This window comes from Lampetra planeri, chromosome 60, assembly GCF_965212315.1.
Source record: "Lampetra planeri chromosome 60, kcLamPlan1.2.h2, whole genome shotgun sequence".
Classification (NCBI taxonomy): Eukaryota; Metazoa; Chordata; class Hyperoartia; order Petromyzontiformes; family Petromyzontidae; genus Lampetra; species Lampetra planeri.
The window spans coordinates 2,492,636-2,514,097 of record NC_136166.1 but is presented as its reverse complement, the minus strand read 5'-3'; the positions used below and the strand labels follow the sequence as shown (position 1 = coordinate 2,514,097).

The 21,462-nt window shown below is 52.9% G+C and overlaps 1 long non-coding RNA gene across 1 annotated transcript; it reads left to right on the top strand.

Annotated features, from left to right (window-relative positions):
- The first annotated feature begins 1,473 nt into the window (after positions 1-1,473).
- LOC144736339 (uncharacterized) lies at positions 1,474-20,513 on the top strand. Its single transcript, XR_013588759.1, has 3 exons — positions 1,474-1,773; positions 7,950-8,080; positions 20,439-20,513. It is a non-coding gene; the product is annotated as an uncharacterized LOC144736339 (long non-coding RNA).
- Positions 20,514-21,462: the final 949 nt, after the last annotated feature.

Below are 21,462 nucleotides of genomic sequence, written 5' to 3'. Positions count from 1 at the left end.
GCTGGATTTCCAATTTGTGTCCGGACCCCATCAATGTTGGAAATAAAATATTTAAAAATATTTAAAAAAATATTTAAAAATACTTTTTTTTAAACACGCTTTAATCAAATGTACTGTCCGAGCTGCCCCTCCCCATGCCCCTCCCCTCCTTCCACATCCCCCGCCCCTCGGCGTGGCTCCCCGAGGCTTGCCGTGACGTAAGGGACCGTGGTGATTTACAGGCAACGTGAGTTGAGCGTGGACAATTTGAGCCGTAAAAAATATTGTATAAGAATATTTTTTTTGTTCAATGATAGATTATAGTATTGTCATCAATATGACACAGCTATACCAAGTTTGCAGTCGATACGACATTGGGAATACGGTTGAAATTGAGTTACAACATTTTTGGATACGACAACACATACAGTAAGTTAAATAAAAGCGTGTAAAAAGTTTAAAATATATGTTTTGGATTTTTTTATGATAGAATATCGTGTTGTCAGCAGTATGACATATCTATACGAAGTTTGCAGTCGATAGCACATTGGGGAGTGCGTCAAAATTGAGTTACAAGATTTATTTTTTGAGGATACAACAGACGAAGTGAGTTAACTAAAAGTGTGTAATAATAAAAAATAAACAAAATATCGAAATCGATCCACGCAGCCTCCAGCGCCACCTCGAGGCTGCCTCTGCTGCTGCAGTGCCCCGCTGGGCCGTCACGTGGCTCTGCAGTGTCACAATCTGGCCTCTCAATATTTGGGGCCGTCCATAAATGACGTCACGCACCTGGGGGGGGGGGGGGTCAGACATTTGTGACGATGTGTGACGAGGGGGGAGGGGGGGTTGAGGAATGTGACATCACATCAAAATGCGCAACTTTAAATAAATATAGACAACACGTTCTACTTAATTAAATAGACTTTTTAATAAATGTTTTCTCCTACAACATCAGAGTGCAGCGCCACATTAAATACGCACTACAGTGACAATAGTTTAAAGCGATTTGAAGCATGTTTTATCTTTTTTTGGGGGGGGGGCAGAGCTTTGTGACGTCATATTTGAGGGGGGTATGACTTTTTGTGACGCCGTGTGACGATGGGGGGGGGGGGTCAAAAATCGTCCACAATCGCGTGACGTCATTTATGGACGGCCCCTTAGCCGGACCAAGTTCTGGCCCCTATGGTTTCGGCTATTCGCGGTTTTCACTGTGATTTTTGCACACAGCGTTGGTGTACGGTGCTTTTTCTGCAATATTATGCTGTCTTTTCTTGGATTTTCTGTTTGCACATAGTCACTTAGTCGCTTTAAGATGTTTTCTTGTTCATGTTTTAGTTTTTTGTTTGTTGCGGTTGCACCCGGTTCAAGAGCCGAATGGCTCACAGGGAGAAACCAAATAAATGAAACTAGAAAACTGCTCCATCTCAGAGGTAAAACCTCCAACTTGGCATCCCCCGCAAGACCCCCCTCCCCAGCCGCTTCGGGTCAAACCAACTCCTCTTTGAGGGGTGGGGAAATTTAAATTCAATGAAAACCACTTTGTACAACATTCCGCGAAAGAATAACATACCATGCTCGTTTTATACTGTATATTAATACTTAACACCGCGTCCAACTTAGCGTTTTACGGTGTTTAAAGTCTGTTCGGTAATTATTTGCGGCTAAGTTAAATCGTTTCGATCGCCTCCCCCCACCCTAATTATCGAGTGGTGTCGCCCGAGGTTTTAAAAGCGGCGCCGAGTTTCTGCAAAGACACAAAACTAAATCCCCGTCGCGTGAAAACGTTCGAAGGTAACAAAAAAACGTCGCTAAAGTTTCGTTTGCAATGAGCTGGGGTCTATTTTTCTCTCTCTCGCTCTTTGCCAGCTCTTTTGTTACAAAAAAACCCACAAAGTTGCGTTTGTGCGCGTTTGTGCGTGCTTTTGTGTGGTGTCACGTCCAAAGATTTGGGCAAAGTCCCATCGGTGAGCTCCTCCGGCAGGCAAGGCTGCGTTGGCTGGGTCATGTAGCCCGCATGCCCAGCCACCGCATGCCTAAACAGCTTCTGTTCGGCCGGATCGAGGGGGCTAAACGGGCGCGGCACCGGCTAGAGAAGAGATGGAGTGTTGTGGTACAGGAGGACGTGGAGCTGAGTGGACTTGCCGATGACTGGTACCAGCGGTGTCAAGATCGGCCTCTGTGGAGGAGGCTCGTGAAAGACGCTACAGGACAGTGCCAGGCTAGGTGCACTGCGAGGCTACTGGGTAGTTGGAGGCAGTCGCCCTCCAACAACAACGGAGGGCGGAGGAGCGACGCTCACAACAACGTGCGGAGCGCCGGGTAGCTAAAGCACAGCAAGTTGGCACAGTAGGGGGCTCAGGTGGTGCATCAGCCAGTCGTCTCGGTTATCTCAGTCGACCCGTGGCACCTGCTGGGTCTGCCCTTTGACCTGTCGGCGGGCGTTCGACACTTCACGTGGCCTCAACGTGCACCTAGCCTGGCACAAGCGTCGTGGGGATGTCACCACCACTTAGTGGCGAATGGCGGTTGTTGTCCCGTCTAAAGTGGAGATGGAGCGGCAGTATAGCCGCGGTGAGCCGCTACGAACCCGCTCACCGGGTCCCAGGGCCTCGTCCCCTAGGTAGACTCAGCCTCGAATAAGTAGCCTGGGCGGTGTGTAGTAAACACTGGGGGAGACAAAGGCGGCCGAGCGTGGTTGCCGCAGTGCCCCAAGGCCGTAATTATAATATATATTGGGGGGGACACATCCCCACCCAATATTCAAATATGCTCAAAATGTCCCCCCCCAATATATTGCTAAAACTATTTTTTTAAAAATAATAAATGCTATGCTATATAAATTAAAACAATTTGCTAAACCTTGGCCACAATATCTGGATTTTTCATGTAACAATGCATAGATTTCTGTTTCTATGATTGTGGTTATGGTTGTACTTTATTAATCCCTAACCTCTGCCATTACATACAATGAAACAAGAAAAGATAAAAAAGAGCAATGTAATACAATACACTAGTAGATATTATTGTAAAAAATAAATAAAAAGTCCATCCTATGTGTTAATGAATTTTTTTTATATTTTAGGCAGGAAATTAGTTTTCAAATTCAGATTTTTTTTTTCTGAGGGGGAGACCCCCAGATGCCCTGGAAGATTTGGTCCCCCCCCAATGTTGTCTCCATGGCTACGGCCTTGGTATATGATATAAGGTATTGGGCCTCCCCAAGGTCGACTCAGCCTCAAATGAGTACCCAGTGCGGTGTGCAGTAAACATCGTCACTGGGGGAGACAAAGGCGGTCGAGCGTGGTGCTGGCCACCCACCCCTCGTGTGCCACAGTGCCGGCCTTCATAGGTGCTGCTGCTTGCTAACAGCCCTTGCTCCGACAGTCTGTTGAGGCTATACGGGGGGATCTTCGTCTTTGTTTTGTAGCGGACAAAGTGGAGATGGAGCGTTGAAATTGGCTCGCGTGCAGCCGCCTGCACGCGGATCGTTAGAATCGCGGGATTGGTGATCGTCAGAATCGATGGCAGGAGGACTGATGAGTTGTAAAGCTCTTTTTGTTTTTCGATTTAAAGCTTTCGTGACTGCAGAGATTCATCTTATTGGTTCTTTCAGTAAAGTCACGTAGAAGGGAAATAATAAAATAATAAAAATAAAATAATTAAATACAATTCTCACGACGTTTCGTCCACAACGCAAGCAGCCGTCCTCAGGTGTAGAAACAGGGCTGTCGGAAAGACGCTGGAAAGAGGTTGTCTTTCCGACAGCCCTGTTCTTCACCTGAGGACGGCTGCTTGCGTTGTGACCGAAACGTCGTGAAAATTGTATTTTATTATGTTTTATTTTTATTATTTTATTATTTCCCTTCTACGTAACTTTACTGAAAGAACCAAGAATATTTTTTTTTTCAACAAGATGTCCAGTTAGGGGCGGGTCAGGAAGTTACTGCAAACAAACGCACGCACACGATATGAGCTAAAAATAAACTCATTTTTAGTTTAATTTGATCAGGTAAAGCCCACTGAGCCGTATAGCTTCTTATTCATGGCCACCACAAATGACAGCTCAACCAAGAGCCTTTACGATGACGGTGAGTTATTTGACACTGGCCTATAGCCCATCCAAGGACGGGTGTATTGCAGTAAATCTGACACATTCAAGCGAAAAGCAGTGAAATCATATTCAGTGCATCCATTGGTGTGCCATCTGTAAGGCCGGTAACACAGACTTTGTTTTTATTTCACGGTTATATCCCATGTTCATCACGATGCCCTTTTTCCTTTACGTCTCAATAGGATTACAGAGTTTGCGTGGCATGAGGGTTCTGGCTTTTTAATGAGGGTTAAGTTCTCGGTAAAGAGCCCCCCCCCCCACCCATGTTGAGGGACGTCAACCGATCACGATTATTAATGACAGCGTTACGGAGTGAGCGTGACATCAAGGCTCTGGCTTTTTATACATTAATTATTTCTTTATTCACTTTACTTTCCATAAAGAAAGGACAAAATGAAAGCTAATTTGCGCAAACAAATTTTCGTTTCCGCTCCACCTTCATGCGGAGTGACGTCACCCGTTCATGATTATTAATGGGGGGGGGGGGGTCCTTGTGGAGGACCCCACCTGTTCATCATCATTAATTAGGGAGGCTAGTCGACGTCGAGTGACGTCACGCGCGTTACACACAGACATTCTTGGCTCATGATGTTAGTGATTGCACTGATGCGAGGAGGGGGGGGGGCCATTGCGCACGGCGCTATTGACCAGCGTGGTGAAGAATGGTCATATAACACCGCCCCCACCACCACCACCACCACCTCCCTCCCAGGGATTTGAGAGGCTCTCATCCAGCAGTGGATCAGCAACTGTACGTGGACACACGCGCGGGTGAAGCACCAATTGAATAGGTTGGCGATAGTCGCTTGAAAGTGAAAACTGAGTTAAAGAAAAACTTGCGTTATCTGTTCTTGATTTAAGCTGAAAGTGCCATTCATCATCGACGTGATTCGCAACAAACAAAAACAAACTCAAACTCCCCAACCACACTGGGTGAGAGTGTGGCCTATAGCCAAGCATGTGCTGAGCATTACAGCGTTTGCAACGCGTGGAATTTTCCAGCGCTTGCCATGAGATTTGATGATGATGACAATTCATCATTGCCCCTTCCGTCTCGCTGCTGTGTAAAGTGGACTGACTGCCAGGGGCCGCGTTATCCAATCGGCCACAGTGGGCACTGTGCCTAGGGCCTACTCACCCACCCACCCACTCACCCACCCACACACTCACCCACCCACTCACTTACCCATCCACTCACCCACCCACCCACTTACCCACCCACCCACTCACTTACCCATACACTCACCCACCCACTCACTTACCCACCCACTTACCCACCCACCCACTTACTCACCCACCCACTCACTCATCCACCCACTCACCCACCCACTCACTCACCCACCCACTCACTCACCCACTCACCCACCCACTCACCCACTCACCCACCCACCCACCCACTCACCCACTCACCCACCCACCCACCAGGGCTGCATTATCCAATAGGCTGCAGTAGGCACTGTGCCTAGGGCAAAACTAAAGGGCCTTCGAAAACAACATTTGACCATATTTGTTTGTATGATAAAAAATGTAACCAAGATATATTCTTGAATTATACATAACAAGAATAGGCGACAGTGTTTATACAAAGAGGCAAAGTCATGTAAATGTCAGTAGTTTTTTTTTTCATGAGGTGAGAGAGAAATGAACACCGGAGATTAACATCCTCAAATGGTGTCTTTCGCACAATCTCATTCTCAATAGAGAGCAGTGCAAGGAAAGACGCGGCGGAGTTGTTCTGCTACGCGTGAAACGAGCTGAGTGGCAGCGGCAGTAGTACCAACTTCAGAAAGTTAACACTGAAGGCCTACGAAACAAATTGCCTCGGGCCTACAGGAACATTAATCCGGGCCCTGCTGACTGCATGTTGTTAAGTTGCGCTATTGCCACGCAAACCCAACCTGGATATCGCCGTGGCCAGAGATGTTGAGATGCCGCCACCGCCACCACCACACCTCTGCTTTGTGCCAGAACCTGCAGCTGTTATGTGTATGTATGTATGTGTATGTATGTATGTGTATGTATGTGTGTATGTTGCACTTTTTTTTACTGGTAGGAACCTCCTGGTTACACCAGCCCACGGGATTATTGTGTCCGTCCGTCGTGCATCCAAAAATGGGAAGGGTGGGGCTGGGTGGAGAGGGGAGGGTGGGGAGGGGCTGGGTGGGGAGGGTGGGAAGGGTGGGGCTGGGTGGGGGAGTGAGAGGGGTGGGGCTGGGTGGGGAGGGGCTGGTCACCCCGTGGTGCCCTGATAAAACTCAACGTTTAACCTACTCACGCCGGTTTGTACCCGCCCTCACAGTCGGCCATATTTGCGGAATACACCACGCCGCCGTTGACCCTGGACATTGACCGAGCAACCCAACGTTCCTACCAGTTCCCTCCGCAGGAATGTGTTCTTCGCGCCGTACGTAGCCAACCACGCATATCGGAGGTGTGGGGGAGAAGGACAGCAGACTAAGCACAACAAGAAGCAGTTCTGAAGAAATCCATTTTCAAGATAGATGATGTAAAAGTGCATAAGCTCGAGTGCCTTCCTAATATCGGAAGGAAGAGTGTTTCAGATGGCCGCAGAAGCGCATCTCGAAGCGCTGCGCGATGCGGTGACCACCGTCTTTGTCTGATGGCCAGCCAAAAGCCGCCTGTGCTGCCAGGATGACGACCGGATTTCGCGTGATGGTGGTTTATGCTCCTTGACGAGATCGGCAAGGCATTGTGGTTCATTGCTGGCAAGCGCTTTGTGCGTGTAATGAGTGCGACCTTATGACGCGTTCCTTCGGCTACTGAAAGCCCATGCAGCTCGGCGAGTACCGGACGGACACGCTCGGATCTTGCAGTACCCCCGTCATGGCACACGCCAGAGGATGTTGTAACACGCTGAAGCAGTTTTTTGCTTTAGCCAGACACGCTGCGACCTCCACGATCTGCCCTTAGAGTCTCCCACAATCTGCCCTCACTTTTATTCTCTGCGATCGTTGAGACCGCTGTTTTCAACTCTCATAGAGCCAAGCCAAAGGACGTCTGTCCCGGGCAAATCGGCCTTCCTCCTCCTCCACCATCCTCCATCCTGCGCAGAGGCCCTCCCACCACAGCGCAACCGCTGTCGTTTCATTTACCAAACAATATCTACGATGCTCACAACCTGCCCCGTCTTCCCTTGCGGTCTTCTGCACGGCGGATTCTGTTCTCACCACGACGTTTTTCAATGACCGTTTCAGACACCTCTGCTCCGATTCGCTTGTACAGTTTAGGGAGGCGATAGATTCATTGAATAAAGTAACGGCCGAGGCACCATCCTATGATTGAGGCATTCCATGTAAGCATCGAGTAAAGAATAATTCCGACAATTTTGCGCGTTTCATCCAGGATCTCAGAGCACTGTACAGGACACAGTAGCAGACGCTCAGCATTAAAATATTCATATTATAAACACATTTCAAGAATCCATTTGCTAAATTAACTAAAAGTTTAACAAGTGGAAGCGTATATAAATAGGCTTTAAGACGCATTTTAAAAACGTCCACAGACTCAAAGATCCATGATATCTCATGGTCTCGACTAAATAGGCCTCTGCCAATTCTGTATGGAGTAAATAGGTCTCTGCCAATTCTCATCCAGCGGGTGGTCCTGCTTCTCTGACAATGTCCACCGTTGCCATCTGCTGTCAGAGCTTCCTCTCTTTCACGCACCGTGGAGGACGCTGTTTCCTAAGTGTGGCATCTTGAACTCCCTCTTCACCCGAAAAGCAGTTTTCATTCCTGGCTTTTATTTGTACTCATCCTTCGCAGATCTGCATTGAGTCGCCTACTATTTCTCATGTTTATTTTGTGTATCGCGAGTTCTGTTTTCCATCTCCCAGGTTAAACTCATCCCTGTGATGCGCCACCACCACCACCACCCACCCACCCACCACCCGCTCACCCTCGTGGAGAGAGACATCACTGGAGGCACGAGGAACCACAGACCGAGCGGCAAGGTAGCAGCCAGGCGGTGAGCTGGCATAAAATTCCCCTCCCCCCAAGATCTGCGGTCCTCTATATATAAAGGTGTTCCTGGCCAATTAATGAGTGTTTACCTGTGGAGTTTGTGAATTTCCCTCTTCATGCTCTCCCATTGCTTTGGTGCTGCGACGTCTCCAGCTTTCTCCAGGCAGCGTTCCCGATTCCTTAATCGCATTTCCTCGTCGTGTGGTCAGGCCAACGTGCAGCTGCCGCCGCTTCGCTGAGCCCGCGCGCTTCCGGTCTTGCGTCCCCTGCCGCCCACCCCCCCTCCACACGCTCCCACTCCCCGCGCTCCCATTCACTCGATTGCGTTTTTTGCTGTCACCGGAACGAACGTCGGGGGTGAGGACGCTCCCCGGGCCGCGCGCGGTTGCTCTGGCTCTCGGAGAGGCTTGGGATCCGTAGAGAACTACGAGCAAATTCAGCCGCCCGCAGCTCTCCCTCCCACCCGAAGCGGCCGCTGACCTCTCAAGCTTAAAAAAACGGGATATTTTGTCGATTGGATTCTCTCCCCAGAGCCGGGGGCCTTTTGTGAAACAAGAAGTGAAAAAAAAACCCCGAGCCTCCCCACCGTTTGTCCGGATGGGCTCTCAAGTGCGGCGATTCCCACGGCTTGTGACGGTTTTAAACTCGTCCACTCGCCTCCTGAGGGGAGCGGTTGGAGATTGATGCACGTGCGTGGGATGGGCAAGGAGAGGGCCCCACCATGGAGGTAGTGAGGTGCGGTGAGTGCCGGCGTGACGAGGATTTGCCGTCTCAAACGGGGGGGGGGGGGGTGGGTGGCGGAGCGGGGGCTGATGCGTGGTGTGGAGAGGCGCGCCCTGGCTCACAGTGCGACGAGAAGGCCATTGCCTCTGTTTGAGTTCTGCACTCACCCGTTGAGTTCTGGCTCGACACCTGTTGATGGTCCACCTCCCGCGTGATTGGCCTCGTCCGCTGCTTTATTCCTTTTTTGTCCACGGCAGGGGAGTTGGATCGCGCTTGTGTTGAGGTTGGGGCGAACTGCGGTGGACGGCTTCATTGGTGTCCGGCGAGCGATGGCAGCGGACGACGACGTTACGATGCTGCCCACTAATTACGATTGTTGTGGCCCCAGTCGCACTGTGGTCTGTTATGAAACTGGCATCAGCGTACGATCAACAATGTGCACTATTAAATACCCTTTTCTGCCGGCACAACCGAGCCGAGCTGAGCTGGGACTATTTTCTGTGCCAGGCTGGGACTATTTACTGTGCCAGGCTGGGACTATTTTCTGTGCCAGGCTGGGACTATTTTCTGTGCCAAGCTGGAACCAAACCCGAGGTGCTCTGGCCTCACAAGATATCAGAATCTGGCTCTGAGCCAAGCTGTGTGATCTCACAGCTTAACAGTCTTTGCCCCTTGTTTAACCATGGCGGTAGTCATTGAAATTAGTTTCATTTCCTCTGGAGCATTTGTATAACTTGTGGCCGGTTTCACAAAATACCCTAAGTGAAGCTAATCTACATGATGCACTCATTACACACAAAGCCATTGCCACCAATGAACCACAGTACCGCCTCGCTGATCTCGTCAAGGAGCACAAACCACCATCGCGTGAATTCCGGTCGTCATCCTCGCAGCAGTAGCAGCGGCTTCTGGCTGGCCGTCGAGCAAAGACGGTGGTCACCGCATCGCGCGACGCTTTCAGATGCGCCTCTGCGGCCGTCTGGAATGCTCTTCCCTTCCGATGTTAGGAAGCCACTGGAGCTTCGCACTTTTAAATCATCATCTCGATTGACAAACTCATTTCTTACGACTGATTTCTGTGTCTGGCTTGTTGCCCTTCCCACACCTCCGACTGGCACGGTTGGCTATGTACGGTGCGAAAGAAGTTCAACATACATACATTGGTCCATCTTGAATGCATTAAATGTCCTCTCTTCCCTCAGATTTTCATTTAACTCAGTAATAATCCAAGGGAGCCTCGGAACACGTTCACCCGGAATGCACGGAGGAGCCTGCATAGTGCTTGGATGAGCGACGGCTATCCATAACAGGCGCTATAGGTATCGATATGATGCGTGGTCGGCAGCGGAGAGCAGTGCAAGCTGAGTGCATCTCAATGCTGTCGATTCAATCATTGGTGGCGCCAGTGGGGGGGGGGGGGCGTCACGTGCCCCCCAAATTATCCGATCGAAATCCCTAATTTTGATCGGATCATTGGGGTTTATTAGTAATAAATTGGCATTTTGCGACCCCCATTGCCACTGTGTAGCATATTATTACGTGCTAGAGACTCTATGAGATAGGACAATAATACTTGTGTAATATAGTTGAGGACTCTTGGACGCCGGGGGTTGGAGGCACACGTATTTATTCCGCGTCAGTTGGCACAATCACGGACATACAACACTGGAGGGGGTATCGGCCCCCTCACCCGGCTAGCTGGGAATACACTTGCTAGCTATGCCTAACCTACCTCCTAGTCCTCCACTAACGGGCTAGGGGAGGCTATCTGGCCCGACACTGGTAAGTCGGGCTTACGGTACCCGGAGTCCCAGACCAGCTCTGATAAGAGCACCGGCTCTGGCTCTCGGGACCACGCCGCTGGCTCGGTCCTGTGCGGCCCTGATAAGGGCGGCGATCCAGGGGAGTCCAGGGCTCTATCTGGACGATCTTCGGTCTTCACTGGTTTAGCTTAACATATTCTCCCCGAGCCCTCCGGCTCATCCCCTTTTATACCAAACCCCCCGCTGAGGGGTGGGGCCCCAGGGGATCCCAGCTCCGAGTCAGCCCCCCAGGCTGCCCGATGCGGACGTCGCTGGGAGCACCTGCCCGTGCACCGACATAGCCACGCCCACTGTGTTTCTTTCCCATCTGATCCCATTGTATACAGCCCCTCCGTAACACCCCTACATCACCCCCCCCTGTACAGCTCGCAGCTGTCCCGGCTGCAAAAAACAACAATAAAAGTGTATTTACCCCTTGAACCCGCGTGTGCCTCACAATTTTTTTTTTCAACAATAACAATAACAAGAACACCAACAAGAACCGCAACAGCAAGAAGAGAATTAACCCGGCGCACCCCCCCTGAATAAATACGAATACCGTAAGAGCACCCTATATCCAATATGTAGGAGAACACACCACACACACAACACACAATGAACACAACATATGTACAATCCAGTGTGCAGGAACCACACCACCCACACAACACACAATGAACACAACATATGTACATTTCTCCGGCCCTCACAAAAGTCTGCGCATTTTTGCGCGCGTTCTTGCAGCGGGCCCGTCACACGGGGCAACCCCGGATGGCGGACTGTCGGGTGGCAACTGTCCGTCTCCGACTGAGTGTTTTTTTGATGCCGCGAGACCCTTGGCATCCCCAGGAGGGGTTGTCGGGCGTGAGTCCGTCACTCCTGGTGCACCTGGGGGCGGGACAGCCGGCAACACATTAGGTGAGAGCAGCGGAGACGGACCCTGTGAGTCGGTCGACCCCCCACATGTTTGGCCACGCGTGTGTGAAGTGGGAATTCGTACCGCAACGAAGGGTTTTAATCTGGACGGGTGCACAAACCACCGCCGCTTCCCCCATTTGATGCGTACGCACTGAGGCCGCAAAACCTCAACCACCTCCACAGGGCCCCGCCACGGCCGCACCAGTTTAGAGGAGGTTGCAAGTGGTACCTGTGGACAGTGCAGCCATGCCTTGTCCCCCGGCTTCCACTGCAGCACGTGCGCCCGACCCAGTCTGAGCCTCTCATTAGCTTTCTGACGGAGGTCGGAATTTTGCATGGCAGCATCCCGTGCCTCTGTTAATTTAGCAAGATTAAATTTAACATGGTCGGCCAATTTAGTTTTACCCTGCGGCGCGGGGATCCGCAGCTGGGCCCGAACAGGCGGGTCAGGTTCGCGGCCATACATCAGGAAGAAGGGGGAAAATCCCGTTGCCGCATGGGGGGCCATTCTATATGCTGCCAAGACCCCTTGAATTTGCAGGTCCCAATCGGTCTGTGAGTCCGAAACCTGCTGTGACAACATCGACGTGATGGTTCGATGCAGACGCTCAACCATCCCGTCAGTTTGCGGGTGATACGGGGAGGTACGAATTTTTTTCGTGCCCAGGAGCTCACAGACTTGTTGGAGTAGTTTGCCGGAAAAATGTTTGCCCTGGTCGGTCAGCAGCCGCTCCGGAGCACCTTTGTCCAGGACGTATCCCTGGACAAAAGGCCTCCACGATGGCTGCTGCCGACTGGTTGGCAAGGGGCCAGGCCATAGGCCAGCGCGTAAAGTATTCCACACCGGTCAACAAATATCTATTGCCCCTGGGGGTGGCGGGGAATGGGCCCAGAATATCCAGCGCGACAAGCTCGTTGACTCTGGAGACTTTGATAGATTGCAAAGGCGGGTTAGACTCCCGTGTTGGTGGTTTCCGTTGCGCACACCGGGGGCATGACCTCAACAGATCCGCGACATCCCTTGTCATGCCCGGCCAAAAAAAATAAAGCTGGAGCAAGGCGAGGGTCTTTTGGGTCCCCAGGTGGAGGAGGCGCTCATGAGCGGCCCACACCACCTTACCCCGCAACCCAGAAGGGACCACCAGCCGGTGTCGATGGGATCTCCCGTTCCAATGCATTAGCATACCCTGGACCTTTTCCCATGAGTCGGCATCACCCCTCCCCCGCCCAGCACCCCCGACGCGACGACGCAACGCGAGGAGGGAGGTATCCTCCATCTGGAGGCGCCCCCATTCAGTGACAGGCAACCCCAACAGGGAATCTTTTCCCTGTTGTGCGATCGAATTCGTCATTGATGCTGCGTCGTCGGCGGCCGCCAAGACCGGAACGGATATCTGACCCAGAGGCCTGCAACGTCCCGACCCCAGGAGGCATGCGCATTCGGAGGTGGTTGGCATGCGCGACAGAGCGTCCGCATTGGTGTGGCGAACGCCCTTACGGTACGTAGTTTCAAAATCAAAGTCCTGGAGAATCTCCAACCATCGAGACAATTGTCCCGATGGTTGTTGAACTCGCAGGGCGTACTGTAGTGCCGCATGATCTGTACGGACGGTGAAACGCCGACCGTACAGATATGGGCGGTACTGTTGGATGAAATTGACAATTGCCAACAGTTCCCGACGGGTGACACAATATCTTTGCTCCGCTGGAGACAACACCCGACTACCGTACGCGACTACCCGTTCTACGCCGTCAACCACCTGGGAAAGCACGCCCCCAATACCCGTGTTGCTCGCATCGGTGTCGAGCAAAAAGGGTTTAGAAAAATCGGGGTAAACCAAGGGAGGAGCTTTTACCAGAGCGTCCCGAAGGGAGCGGAAAGCAGCCTCCTCCTCCTGTCCCCAATGAAACCGGACCCCCTTTGACGTCAAAGCGTGTAGGGGCTTCGCAATCGTCGCAAAATCCGCGACAAACCGTCGGTAATACGACGCGAATCCAACAAAACTCCTGACCTCTCCCACAGAGGTGGGAGTCGGCCAGGAGCTGACGCACTGCGTTTTGGCGGGATCGGTAGCAATACCTGAGCATCCGACGATATGTCCCAAATAACGCACAGATTCGCGTAACAGATGACATTTTTGGGGTTTAAATTTCAAATTAGCAGCCCGCATTTTGAGGAAAACCGCCCGCAACCTCTGGAGATGTTCGTCAAATGTTTTGCTAAAGACGATAACGTCATCCAAATAAATCAAACACGAGTTCCATTGCAATCCAGCCAAAACCAATTCCATCAATCGCTGGAAAGTTGCCGGCGCTGAGTGGAGTCCCATCGGCAACCGGTTGAATTGGAACAGGCCGTGCGGTGTACGGAATGCAGTTTTAGGCTTTGAATCATCGTCCAGAGGAAGCTGCCAGAATCCCGAAAGCAAATCCAATGTGGAGAAGAATCGCGCTCCCGCCAAGGCGTCAAGCGATTCGTCCATCCGTGGGAGCGGGTATGCGTCGGCAACAGAAATTTTGTTGAGGCGACGGAAATCGACGCAAAAACGCAACGAGCCGTCCTGTTTTTTAACCAGGACGATCTGCGCTCCCCAAGGGCTGGTAGAGGGAGAAATGATGTCGGCGGCTAACATGTCATCAACGGCCGATTTGACATGGTCCTTTTCGGCGGGACTTAACCAAATAGGATTCTGGCGTATTGGCGCGCTGTCACCTGTATCAATATGGTGACGCAGCAGATGAGTACAGCCCAAATCGAATTTGTTCCGACTGAAAACGTCGGAAAATTCACGCAGCAGTGTTTTAAGCTTTTGACGCTCTAAATCCGACAGGTCCGTCGATCCCGCACAAAGCGCCTCGAGCCACCCTTCATCGCTGTCCGAATGTGGTCGCGGCAGAGGGACAGTGCTTACGTGATTCGCGACGGGTTCCTCACAGGGCACCGGCGTTGCGTGAGCAAGCACGGTCCCCTGTGGAACCACCACCGTCTGCGACCCCACATTGAGGACCGCGATGAAAGGATCCCCGTCCCCTTTAACGATGGTCTGGGCCAGAATTAAATGAGGTCCGCTAACCCCGGCCCTAGACGGCCCCAGCAGAACCCCCTGGTCCCCAATGCCTTTAGCGAAGGGCCGACGAAGTTTAAGAGGCACCAACATTTGTGCCCCCGGCAGTACGCGTACCGTTCTATCGACGAACGCCGGTACCGTCGCGAACGCCGTCCGACCCGCAGCGGGGGACAGCAGAAACGCCATGCGTCGGCCCGACGGGAGCTCAATGCAGCCCTGGTCGATCAAAATACGAATTGTCATTTTGCCCAGGAAGTCCGTCCCCAGCAGGCACGGAACCACCAGCGAGGAGGAAACAAAAATCGGGCCAGATAATTTGATATCACCGATACAAATTTGCGCTCGAATTTGTCCAATGATGCCAAGTGAGCCCCCGTTAGCAGCATAGAATGGAACGTTAACGGGCAGCAAAGGACGGCTCTGGACAGGAAGAATATTGTAAATTAGTTCTGAAATGATGGTCGCCGATGCTCCCGTATCGACCAGGATGCGCACCTCAACCCCATCAATGTGCCCCACAACGGCTGACGACCCCGACGATGCGGCCACAACGCGATGGGCCAACACGGACCACTGGCTGGGTTCGATATGAGTCCCCACAGTGGTGCGTGTTGGCGCGACGGTGTGCAATGTCGGCCCCCCGTTCGCTGCGGTGTGCGAGTGTGTGACGGGTGTGTGCGTGGGCCAAACATGAGGGGTGCCGCGACTCGCCGGGTTATGTTGATGGAGCTTGGGAGGAGGGCCGGCGTCCTGTCGAGGCGTCGTCCCGCGCTGTCGAGGAGAGCGGCACCCCGAGGCGACATGGCCCCGGATGCTGCAATTGTAACAGCGCAGGAGCGCTGGCGACGACGATGGATGGTCGAGGCGGCTCGACCCGTCCCGGCCCGCCCGTACTCCCGCTCTCTGCTGCAGTTGACGGTCGACGGCGCAAATTTCCTCCGCCGGGAGTGTGGCTGCAGCCACAGCACGCCCGGTCGCTGCCTTGCTGGCCTTCCGTCGCTGCGAGAGTAGGTTGGCGTGGAGGAGTCGTGCAGCCTGGAGGGAACACATTTCTGCGTCGTCCTGTGCCACGACGACGATGTCTAAGTCGTCTGCCAGCAGGAGGATTTTCTCCGTTACCATAGCGTCCACGCCTTCGTTGTCCATTCGTGGGAAGGCCGTCTTTGCTAGTGCCAGGAGACTCGTACGATACGCCAGGGGCGACTCCTTTGCACCCCGCTGGCGATCATAAAAGAGCTGCCTGCAGTCCGACGGTGGTCCGTAGACTGTAGCCAGCAGCTGCAGTGCCATCTGTAGCGTGGAGCGTTTGTCCTTCGACGCCGATGTAAGAGTGGCGAGGGCGTCGCTGTCGAGGAGCGCCGGCAGCGCGCGGAGAGCCTCGGCATCTGTCCACTGCGCCATTTCCTGGTGTGCGAGGAAGCGCCGCTGGAAGCCGCCCCAGTCGCCATCCTCGCCCACAAACTCCTTGAGTGGAGGTAGCCGTTGGTGCAACGCAGCGGCCGCCGTGGAAGGTCGCTCTCCGTTGTCACCGTCACTCGGCTCGGCTTCGGCGCGAACGACGGATGGCATCGCCGGTTGCACCAGTGGTGACGCTCTGTCCGCTGGTGATGACGCGGCAGCCACTGTACGTCCGATGTCGGACGCGATGCTCAGGCCGGCCACGCCCTCAGCAGCTGCTGCGGCGATGGCGGGAGATTCGAAGTCGGGCTCCGTCGAAATGGCGGGAAGGCGCACTGGTCGTCGGCTGTCGTCGCCCGTGGCGGTCCACCAGCCCCCAGCCGTGTGATCTGTTCCAGCGTGGCGGCAGCAGCGTACAGCAGCTCCGCCAGTTTTGCGTGAGCCTGCCTCAGTCCATCTGTCGACGGATCCCTACCATCCCGATGCTGCGGAGTGGATGCATCCGGCCCCGACTGCTCGATGCCTTCTTCAGCCGTCTCGGGCTCCACAACTGCATCGGTGTCGTCCGCCTCCGGTACCCCGGCTCGAGCTGTCCGGCGCGTGTCCATGTTCGTGGTCGTTCACTTCTGTCACCAGATGTAATATAGTTGAGGACTCTTGGACGCCGGGGGTTGGAGGCACACGTATTTATTCCGCGTCAGTTGGCACAATCACGGACATACAACACTGGAGGGGGTATCGGCCCCCTCACCCGGCTAGCTGGGAATACACTTGCTAGCTATGCCTAACCTACCTCCTAGTCCTCCACTAACGGGCTAGGGGAGGCTATCTGGCCCGACACTGGTAAGTCGGGCTTACGGTACCCGGAGTCCCAGACCAGCTCTGATAAGAGCACCGCTCTGGCTCTCGGGACCACGCCGCTGGCTCGGTCCTGTGCAGCCCTGATAAGGGCGGCGATCCAGGGGAGTCCAGGGCTCTATCTGGACGATCTTCGGTCTTCACTGGTTTAGCTTAACATATTCTCCCCGAGCCCTCCGGCTCATCCCCTTTTATACCAAACCCCCCGCTGAGGGGTGGGGCCCCGGGGGATCCCAGCTCCGAGTCAGCCCCCCAGGCTGCCCGATGCGGACGTCGCTGGGAGCACCTGCCCGTGCACCGACATAGCCACGCCCACTGTGTTTCTTTCCCATCTGATCCCATTGTATACAGCCCCTCCGTAACACCCCTACACTTGGCAATAATTAACAGCAAAGCAGTTATAAGTGACTCACAGAATTGTGTGCAGCTGCGTCTACAGCACACGACTTCCCCGAAGGCTTCAGCGAGCACGATGCCGATAACACAACGCGGTGCGAATTAGACCCTCGATCGATGGCTGCGCCATCGCCGCGCACACGTCGAATAAAAAGCAAGGGACAACTTCTTACTTACTAACAACTCCTCTATCATTTTTCATTGCTGGAGGGGTTGCCCCCCCTACCTGAAAATCCTGGCTCCGCCTTTGGATTCAATGCTGCTCCTACTTCTGCGCCGCCCGCTTTCGCCAACGCGTGCCCGAACGGCGTGGTGAAGTATGGTCAAACGACCCCCACACCCCCCCCCCGTCCCCCCCGTCGAGACGCGTACGACGTGGGTGTGGGGGAGCGGGGCCCCCTTCTCGTCCGGATGAACACAAATGGCTCCATGCAAACCTACACTCGCCGCCGGGCTATTGATTTCACGACGCGTCCCTTCACCATAATCGTCCGGCACGGATCTCGCGGCGCCGTTTGCGAACGCTCGGCCCGTTGCTCTCCCCGCGAAGAAAAAAGCCGACGGACGAATGGGTTTCAGTTGGCTTTCGGCACGCCGAGTCGGCACTTTCACATTTTCCCGTGGGGGTTTTATTATTTTTTATTTTCTCACGTGAGTGGGCTGCCACAAAAAAATCGAATGTTAAGGTAAAACGAGTTTACCATTAACTCACCCCGTTTAATGATCGCAGTCCGATGATCGGTTTTGCCCGACTTGGAACCTTAAATTACGCCCGAATGGCAAAGAGGCAATCTCCTTGGCAGACTCTGAACTCGTGAATGACACTCCAAAAGCCTGCACGCCTTGGCACTTTTTTCGATCGTCGTCGTTTATATCCTTGTGCAGTCATCTGTTCATTGATGATTGGTTTAGAGCAGCAGTTGGAAAGCCTTTCGCGGGTGGCACAGGGTTTTGATGTTGTGCCGGGAATATCGACGTCACATTTCGGCGCAAAATAACACCGAGCACACAATGTGAAATGCGTGCGTGACGAACACAAAACGCCAATACACAACATGAAACACATGCCTTACCAACACACCAATACACAACATAAAGCTATTGCCTTACTAACACACCAATACACAACATAAAGCTATTGCCTTACTAACACATCAATACACAACATGAAGCTATTGCCTTCCTCATACAAAACACACCAATACACAACATGAAACGCATGCCTTACTCATACAAAACACACCGATACACAACACAAAGCTCTTGTCTTACTGACACAAAACACACTGATACACAACATGAAACGCTTGTGCGTTGCTGACACAATGATATCCCCAACACGTGCCTTAAATCCACCGTGTTGACTGGAGGGCGTGGACTTTTGACCTCTGCGGGTTGTGGCTTTGGTGAGCTGTGGAGCCAGTGGTCTGGACTGGGTGTGGGTCACCATCCCTGAGATGGTGACAGTGCCGGGTGGTTGAAGAACTCCCCTTACGTTCCACTTATTACCTGTCCTGGACTTAATGAAACGGTGAAGAAACGCTTTATTATTACCCATTCTGGACATACAACAGGAGGTGTGTTCAGATGTTCAACCACCAAATGTGATGCCTTATGCAAGGCATCAGGTTTGCATTAACCACACACACAAACATGCAAACACACGTGCTCTGATAATTAATTGTTGTGTGATCCAGTCCTCTTCCCGTGATGTATCCCAGTTTCATATTGTAGAGGTGGTAACCGTAGTTGGACCTGACATATGTACATGTTATCAGAGTTTCTTGGCATGTTCACCACATGTACTCTGTGTGTGGTTAACGCAGACTTGACTCCTTGCAAAAAAGTTTCTATTTGGTGTTAATAATGAATCATACAAAAAGCAACGTGTTTTTTTTCTGAAAAAATAAGAATAGGTTTGACTCTTTCTGGCAATAACACAGGAGTTGTGGTCATGTGTTCGAAATAACAAATAGATGCCTTTTGCAAGGCATTAACGACACTTGTGGAAAAAAACATGCTAACACACGTGCTCTGTGTTGTCTCTCTAGTAATTCCTGCAGTCACGAAAGCTCCAAATCTCTCATTGACATGCTAATTTCTCTACCCCCCCCCTCTCTCTCTGCCCCCCTCTCTCTATTTAAGGTCTCGACACAGAGGCGTTGTTTCTCTGTGTGCCTATGTGTGTGTGTCTCTCTCTGTCTCTGTGTGAGTCTCTCTCTGCTTGTGTGTCTGTCTGTGTGTCTTCGTGTCTGTGTTTTGTCTCTCTCTCAAATTTAGCAATCTTTGGAAGAACGTAATCAACCAGGTGGGGTGTTGACTGTTATGTTAGCCGACTCTCTGTGTTGTATTGCATTATATTTTCAAGTTTACTCGGTTTGTTTTCTCATTCATTCGTACCTGAAGACGATTGCTTGTGTTGCAATCGAAACGTCGTATGCTATTATTTAATTTACTTTCTTTCTACGTGACTTTACCGAAAGAACCAAAAAGTAATGCTCTGATCATTAAAGATGTCTGCATTGTCTTTGAAACTGATTGGCCTACACCAGAGATAGCAGCCTTCTTCATGGCCTCGTCTCACCACCAGTGGTAGACCAGAGAACGCCACGAAGCCACCAGCACAGACAATTGCACGTGTCAGAGCACTTATAGCTCGGGCCGAGCAGTTATATCCATGGGAACTTTCTGTCAGTGTCCAAAATGATTATAATGGGTTTGTACCCTTTCTGGCAATAAAACAGGAGTCGTGTTAAGATATTCAAACACCAAATGGAAATCTTTTGCACGGCATCAAGTCTGCATCGTCGTCACTGACGCGTCCATAACTCCAACGGGGTCCCCCGCTCCGTATGGACTACGTGGGTCAACGGAGCGACCGTCTTGAGTGGTCATCACTGGAGTGTCCATAACTCCAGCGGGGCCCCCCTCTAAATATGGAGTACGCTGGTCAACGGAGCGACCGTCTTGAGTGGTCATCACTGGCGCGTCCGTAACTCCAGTGGCCCCCCCCCCCCCCCACCGGCGCGCGAGCACGGGCGCGAGGGTTCCCAGAAAACATTAGCATGGGGGTGAAAGGTTGACACTGGGTGATTTAATAGCGTGCAGGGTAATGATTAATGTAATAATTAACTTAATTAATAATGGGAAGAGAGACTCCAGTATAAAATGGTTCACGTCTTGTTTCCTCTCTCCCCAGATTCTGCTGAAAACTTCCTTGGGTTTGAGTCGCCAGACCACCGCCGGGGCGTCCTGCGTTGCTGGCTCGCGCTCGACCAAGGTGAGACCTCAATAAACTCGTTCACTTTCATTTTTTTACGTGGCCGTCGGTGGTGTGGCTCTTGAGTGTGCAGGAGGTGCAGCAACCGTGTGTGCAACGTCCCCCCCTCACCCACCGTGTGTGCGACGTCCCCCCCCTCACCCACCGTGTGTGCGACGTCCCCTCCTCACTCACCCACTGAGTGTGCGACGTCCCCCCCTCACTCACCAACCGTGTGTGCGACGTCCCCCCCTCACTCACCAGCCGTGTGTGCGATGTCCCCCCCTCACTCACCAGTTGTGTGTGCGACGTCCCCCCCTCACTCACCCACCGTGTGTGCGACGTCCCCGCCCTCACTCACCAGCCGTGTGTGCGACGTCCCCTCCTCACTCACCAGCCGTGTGTGCGACGTCCCCTCCTCACTCACCAACCGTGTGTGCGACGTCCCCTCCTCACTCACCCACCGTGTGTGCGACGTCCCCCCCTCACTCACCAGCCGTGTGTGCGACGTCCCCCCCTCACTCACCCACCGTGTGTGCGACGTCCCCCCCTCACTCACCAGCCGTGTGTGCGACGTCCCCCCCTCACTCACCAACCGTGTGTGCGACGTCCCCTCCCCCCTCACTCACCAACCGTGTGTGCGACGTCCCCTCCTCACTCACCAGCCATGTGTGCGACGTCCCCTCCCCACTCACCAACCGTGTGTGCGACGTCCCCCCCTCACTCACCAGCCGTGTGTGCGACGTCCCCTCCTCACTCACCAGCCGTGTGTGCGACGTCCCCTCCTCACTCACCAACCGTGTGTGCGACGTCCCCTCCTCACTCACCCACCGTGTGTGCGACGTCCCCCCCTCACTCACCAGCCGTGTGTGCGACGTCCCCCCCTCACTCACCCACCGTGTGTGCGACGTCCCCCCCCTCACTCACCAGCCGTGTGTGCGACGTCCCCCCCTCACTCACCAGT